Genomic DNA, 6,704 nt, shown 5'->3' on the forward strand with positions numbered 1-6,704 from the left:
CAATGGGTTTAATAAATTTACCCCATCTGTTCCTATTTGCAGCACCCAATTTTCCTTTGAAAGACAGGCCCAGCAACAGCCGACAGTGAGCTGAGGCTTCCAGGACCTCAGCTCAGCTTCTCTGAGCAATCTGTCACAGCAGTACTTGTCCGGACTTGTTAACTCCCCGTACTTGGGAAACCTTGTGTACCAGTGAAGAAAGCCTTTTTTCTTCAAGGGAGAGAAAGAAATAGGCCCTCAAAGCACAACAGATGTGAACATGAAGTTTTCCCTCCTGTTGCATCCCATCTCTTCAGATTCATTTTTTTTCCCCAGTGGAACAAGAACAAAAATCTCACCTGAGTTACAGAAGACAAGACAGTGATCGTTAAAAGGGCCTTCAGTAGAAGCGATTGAGATCCTCCTTTACCAACCACATCTAATGTAGGTACTTCACAGAACCAAAGGAACATAACAAATGCACAAATTACAACAGCTAGCTTTACAAAACACATTCATCCAAGGGTGGAATGCCTGAAGGAAGGTGGGATGGTAAATGGTACAGGGAGAAAAAAATATTCGTATCAGCCCAGGCCTGGGCTCCAGCAAATGCTATATACTAGCCACAGAAAGTCTGAGGTCCTTATAGACCACAGAATTGCCACCTGTATTTAAGTCTGGAGTACTAAAAATCTAGTGTCAGGGAGATTCTGCCAAAGTTTACCAGAGACAAACTTCAATTCCTCAGAGAAAAGGATTTATGCAAAGGAGCCTTGGCAGAGTGGGTCCTGCCTCCCCTGGCAGAGAGAAGAGTCCCATGCATACTTCGTGGACAGCAGGTGAAGTCAGTGGTCACTGGCAGCCTTTAGTTAGGCAAGAGATGGATGCGGTGAAGGGAACGTCTCTGTAGAGGTGGATCTGCTCAGAGCCGACTGAAGGTAGGCTGCCTAGCAGAAGAATCTGCTGCTTAAGAAGACCATCAAGCACACCCATGTTTATCGCGGCTTTGTTCACAATAGCAAGGAGTTGGAAACAACCTAAGAGCCATCAACAAACGAATGGATAGAGAAGCTGTGGTATATTCACACAGTGGAATACTATGCTGCATTGAAAAACAAGCAACTCATGCAATATTATTCAAAATGGGTGACCCTGGAGGACATTATGCTGAGTGAAGTATCTCAGTTACAAAAGGACAAATACTGCGTGGTGCCACTGTTGTAAAGCAGAACTGACCTCGGGGTTGGGAGGAGACTGAGAAGGATGGATTCAATAATGTATATTACATTGAAACAGATGAGGGAGAAAACTGTTTAAGAGGGAAAATGATTAGGGATTTTTGTCCTGACAGGAGTCCAGAGCGAAGACTGTATATTGGAGTGGACCTCGGGGAAGGGATTGTAAAACAATGAAAGAATTTGTCTTTTACTTTTCCAAGAGGGTAGTGTACTGGGGGAAGGGTTGGGAGGGGAGAAAAGTGCAACAATGAATGAATGGAAATCCAGTCTCTGTAAATTTTCATTGAAATTAATAATACATTTAAAAAAAAAAAAAAGAAGAAGACCATCAAGGAGAAGAGATACAATTGATAAAAGGTCTGCTTTGCCAGGAATCTTTTTGCCTCATTGATGCTGATAATGAATAAAAGAAAGAAGGTGGAAAAGAGGCAGCCGCTGACAATGTTTGAGGACTAAATTGCTCGAAGGAAAACCAAGGGCAAACCAAATCAAAAGTTGTTGTTGCTGTTGTTGTTGTTAGGTGCCATCAAGTCGAGTACAACTCATAGTGACACTATGAACAAAAGATCTGAACTCTGTTCTATCCTGTGCCATCCTCACACTTCGAGCCCACTGCAGCAGTCACTGTGTCAATCCACCTAGTTGAGGGTCTTCCTCTCCTTCGCAGATTCTCAAACCTTCCCAGCATCGTGTCCTTCACCAACATGCCCAAAGTATATGAGGCAAAACCTCATCATTCTTGCCTCCAAAAATCACTCCAGCTGCACCCTCTCAAAGACATATCTGTTCATTCTCTTGGCCATCCATGAGGTGTTAGTACTCTTCTCCAACAGCACAGCTCAAAGGCATCAATTCTTCTGTCATCCTTATATATTGTCCAGCTGTCAGATGCATAGCAATTAATTGGAAAGATTATGTCTTGAATCAGATGTGACTTAGTTCTCAAACTGACATCATTACTCCTCAATAATTTGGAAAGGTCCCTAACTGCAGTTTTCCCCAGTGCAATGTATCTCCATATTTCCTGACTGTCGGTACCTAGGGTGTTAATTGTGGATCCAAGCAAGATAAAACTGTTGACAGCTCCAGTCTCCTCTCCATTCATCACAACATTGCCTATCGCTCCAGTGGTAAGATTTTTGTTTTCTTTACATTGAGACGCAATCCATACTGAAGGCTGCATTATTTGATCTTCTGCAACAAATGTTTCAAGTCCTCCTCACTTTCAGCAAGCAAGGTGTGTCATCTGTGTAACGCGGATTATTGATGAATCTCCCACCAATCCTGATGCCACACTCCTCTTCATAGAGTTAAGCTTCTCAGATAATTTTCTCAGCATACATATTGACTAGGTATGGATAGAGAATACAATCCTGACACATTCCCTTCTCAATTTAAAACCATGTACTGTTCCCCTGCTCTGTTCTCACAACACAGCCTTCTGGTCCAAGTAATGGTGTTGCAATATTGAAAGATGCTATGTGCAATATATTGATCAACTCAGAAAACATCAAAAGAAAATGGAGGATATACACAGACTTATTGTACCGGAAAAAAATTATTAACACTGAAAAAATTAAAGATGCACCATATGAATAAGAGCCAAGGGTAATGAAGGAAATAGAAGTTGTATTGAAGGCATTGGCAAAAAGTAAGACCCCAGAAATCAAGGGTATACCAATTGACTTGTTTGAATTAACAGATGCGGCCTTGGATGCACTCACCAGTATATGCCAGGAAATTTGGAAGATAGTTGTCTGGCCAACAGATTAGAAGAGGTCCATATTTGTTCCTGTTCCCAAGAAAGGTGATCCCATTGAAATGTGGAAACTATTGAGCAATATTATAAATATCACATACAAGCAAAATAATGCTAAAGATCATTCAAAAATGTTTAGAACAGTACATAGTGAACAGCCAGAAGTTTAGGCAGGATTTAGAAGAGGTCGTGGCACCAGGGATATCATTGCTGATGTCCGATGAATCCTGGCCGAAAGAAAGGAATGCCAGAAGAATGTCTATTTGTGCTTTCTGGTTATCAAATGCATTTGACTATGTGGATCATAACAAGTTGTGGCTGACATTGAGAAGAATGGGAATGCCAGAGCACTTAATTGTGCTCATGTGGAAATCCAAAATAATAAGGCAAATTCCTTTCTATGTTTGACATCCACTGGTGCATTTCAAATCCTTTATTAAACCAGTGATATTCAAAGCAGTAAAGTGAATAGAGAAGGAACATATGCAGGAGGCTAACCAGCTGACCAATGAGATGGGTGGAGAAGAGGCTCACAGACAACCCCTGCAAAAGGAAAAGAGCTTGCAGCAAAAAGTTGAAGAGGACATACTAGGGAACTTAGTGAGGTGTCCTCCCTGCTATCTCAAATGTGAGATCAGTTACATCTTAGAACCAAACAGCCTTGAAAGCTTTGCTCACCATAAACAGAGGGAGCACCAGACAGCACTGAAAATTGACATGAAGAGGAATTCCATCCACGACCAAACATCTCCATGGAGTGACGGATCACCTGTAAGGTGTGCTGTTACTGACTGAAGCATAGCAATACACAGTAAAGCAGCATGAGGCTGAACCAGAATACACCTTCTCTCCAGGCACAGCACAGAATCATCCTACCGTGGCTAGCTCTCTTGTTTCCACGCTAAACCTCCACGCTAGACCCCGCGTTCTCCTCTGTGCTTCAGTGCTGCTGGCCCGTCTTTGTCGCTGCCCTCTCCTCTTCCGCTGTATTTGAGCATCCAGCTTTGAGATGGTACACATACCCCAGATGGAGTCTTTGATGTCTCTGGCAAGGTCCTAGAAGAAGATTGTGGTTTTGCTGTTTTCTGGAAGTTGATGAAAATGTGTTTATTGGAATAATGATCTAGTCTGTCTGCATGTTGACATTGAATGAGTTTCAATACTTAATGTGAAAACACTTTCATCAATTAAACAGCATTGAATGTGGCAAAATATTTATTATTACTATATCTATAGACTAAATGATTCTTTCCTAAATTTATTTATATTGCTTTGTTTACAAAATTCATATACATTATGTTTCACACTATTCTTCATTGACATTGTGTTTCAATCATCCCCATATATGATGTATTTTCATTCTTTTTTATTATTATTAATTTTAATGAAAGTTTGCAAAGACTTTGGATTTCCAGTCACTCACTGTTGCACACATTCTTCCCTGCCCACCCCACCCCGTTTTGCTTTTCTCTTTGAAAAGTAAGAAAAAATTCTTTCATTGTTATACAAGCCCCTACCCTACTCCTCCCCACTATGCAGCTTTCATTCTGGACTCCTGTCATGACAGTAATACCTAATCTTACATTCCTCCTAAACAGTTCTCTCCCTCATCTCTTTCAATGCAGTGCACATTTTTTATCCCCTCTTTTCTTAGGTTCCTCCCAATTTCTATGTCAGTGCCACTTTACAACAGTGGCATTATGCAGAATTTGTCCTTTTGTGACTGAGATATTTCACTCAACATAATGTCCTCCAGGGTCACGCATTTTGTATAATAATTCATGAGTTCCTTGTTTTTCAATGCCGCATATTATTCCATTGTGTGAATATGCCACAGCTACTCTATCCATTCGTTTGTTGATGGGTACTTGGGTTGTTTCCAAATCTTTGCTATTGTGAACAAAGTGGCAGTAAACATGGGTGTGTATATATCTGCTTGGGTGGCAGTTCTGGTTTCTTTAGGGTATATTCCCAGTAGTGGAATTGCTGGGTCAAATTGTATTTCTATTTTCAACTTTTTGAGAAAGCGCCATACAGCCTTCCATAGTGGTTGCATCATTTTACACTCCCACCAACAGTGAATAAGGGTTCCAGTTTCTCCACAACCTTGCCAGCATTTGTTGTTTGCTGTTCTGTTGAATTTCGCTATTCTTACTGTGGTGAGATGATATCTCATAGTTGTTTTGATTTGCCTCTCTCTTGGAGCTAGGGATTTTGAACATTTCTTCATGTGTTTGTACACCATCTGAATGTCTTCTTTGGTAACGTGTCTGTTCATAGCCTGTGCCTATTTTCCAGTTGGGTTGTTTACCTTTATCTTGTTGTGGTGCTCAAGCATTTAATAAATTTTAGATATAAGTTCCTTATCAGATATGTCATTACCAATTCCTCCCTCCCCACCCACCCCCCAGTCTGTGGCTTCCCTTTTTACCCTGTTGGAGAAGTTTTTGATTGTGCAAAGAGATTTTATTCTTTGAAGGATCCATTAATCTGCTTTATCCTCTCTTGATTGTTGTAGATTTTTCAGGATGCTTGAAGACTTTATATTGTAGATAAAAACTGCTAGAGTTCTTCCAAGCTTTTCTTTAATGAAGTTTATAGTCCTTGGTTTTAGTCCTAGGTTCTTGATCCATTTTGAGCTGATTTTTGTGTGTGGAGTGAGATGTGAATCTTGCTTGAGTTTTCTGCAGATAGTTATCCAATTTTGCCAACACTGTTTGTTTATAAGGCTGTTGTTTCTCCACTTAACTACTTACATCTCCTTGTCAAAAATTAATTGACCATAGGTAGATGGCTGATTTCTGAGTTCTCAATTCTATTCCATGGATCGATGTGTCTGTCATTGTACCAGTACCACGCTGTCTTGACCACCATGGCAGTGTAGTAGGATTTGAAATCAGGGAGTGAGATGTCTCCTACCTTGTTTCTCTTTTTAAGGCATTCTTTGCTTATTCATGGCCGCTTTCCATTCCAAATAAAACTGGAGATTGCTTTTACCATCTCATTGAAGAATGGAATTGATATTTGTATTGGGACTGCACTGAACTTGTAAATTGTCTTTGGTAATATTGTCATTTTCACAATATTGAGTCTTCCTATCCATGAGCAAGGTACATGCTTCCTTTTGTCAGGTCTCTTTTTGTTTCATGTAGTAATGTTTTGTAATTTTCTTTGAATAGATCCTTTGTGTTTCTGGTTAGATTTACTCCCAAGTGTTTAATCTTATAATTATCTATTGTGGAGGATATTGTTTTTTTCTGGTCCAGTCACTGTAGAGAAATCCAATTGATTTTTGTGTGTTGCTCTTGTATCCTGCATCTTTCTGAATTGGTCAACTATGTCCAGTAGTTTTCTTGCTTAGTCTTTAGGATTTTTTAAAGTATACTATAATATCATCTGCATAGAGAGATAATTTTTACCTCCTCTTTGCCAATTTGGATACCTCTTATTTCCTTTTCTTGCCTTATTGCTATCGCTAAGACTCCCAATACAATATTGAATAGGAGAGGTGATAGTGGGCATCCTTGCCTAGTTTCTGTTCTCAAAGGGAATTCTTTAGTCTCTCTCCAATGAAAACAACGTTGTCTCTCAGGTTTGCATATATATTTTAATATGATGAAGAAATTCCCCTCTAATCCTATTTTGTTGAGTGTTTTAATGAGGGAAAGGTGTTGGATTTTGTCAAAGGACTTTTCTGCATCAATTGATAAGATCATGTGGTGTTCTTT

The 6,704-nt window shown here is 40.0% G+C and overlaps 1 pseudogene; it reads right to left on the reverse strand.

Annotated features, from left to right (window-relative positions):
- Positions 1 to 824: 824 nt before the first annotated feature.
- Positions 825 to 6,704, reverse strand: part of LOC102872885 — an 87,883-nt pseudogene continuing 82,003 nt past the window's right edge.

This window comes from Elephantulus edwardii, unplaced genomic scaffold, assembly GCF_000299155.1.
Source record: "Elephantulus edwardii isolate Elephantulus edwardi_28Jun2011 unplaced genomic scaffold, EleEdw1.0 scaffold00169, whole genome shotgun sequence".
NCBI classification, from domain to species: domain Eukaryota; kingdom Metazoa; phylum Chordata; class Mammalia; order Macroscelidea; family Macroscelididae; genus Elephantulus; species Elephantulus edwardii.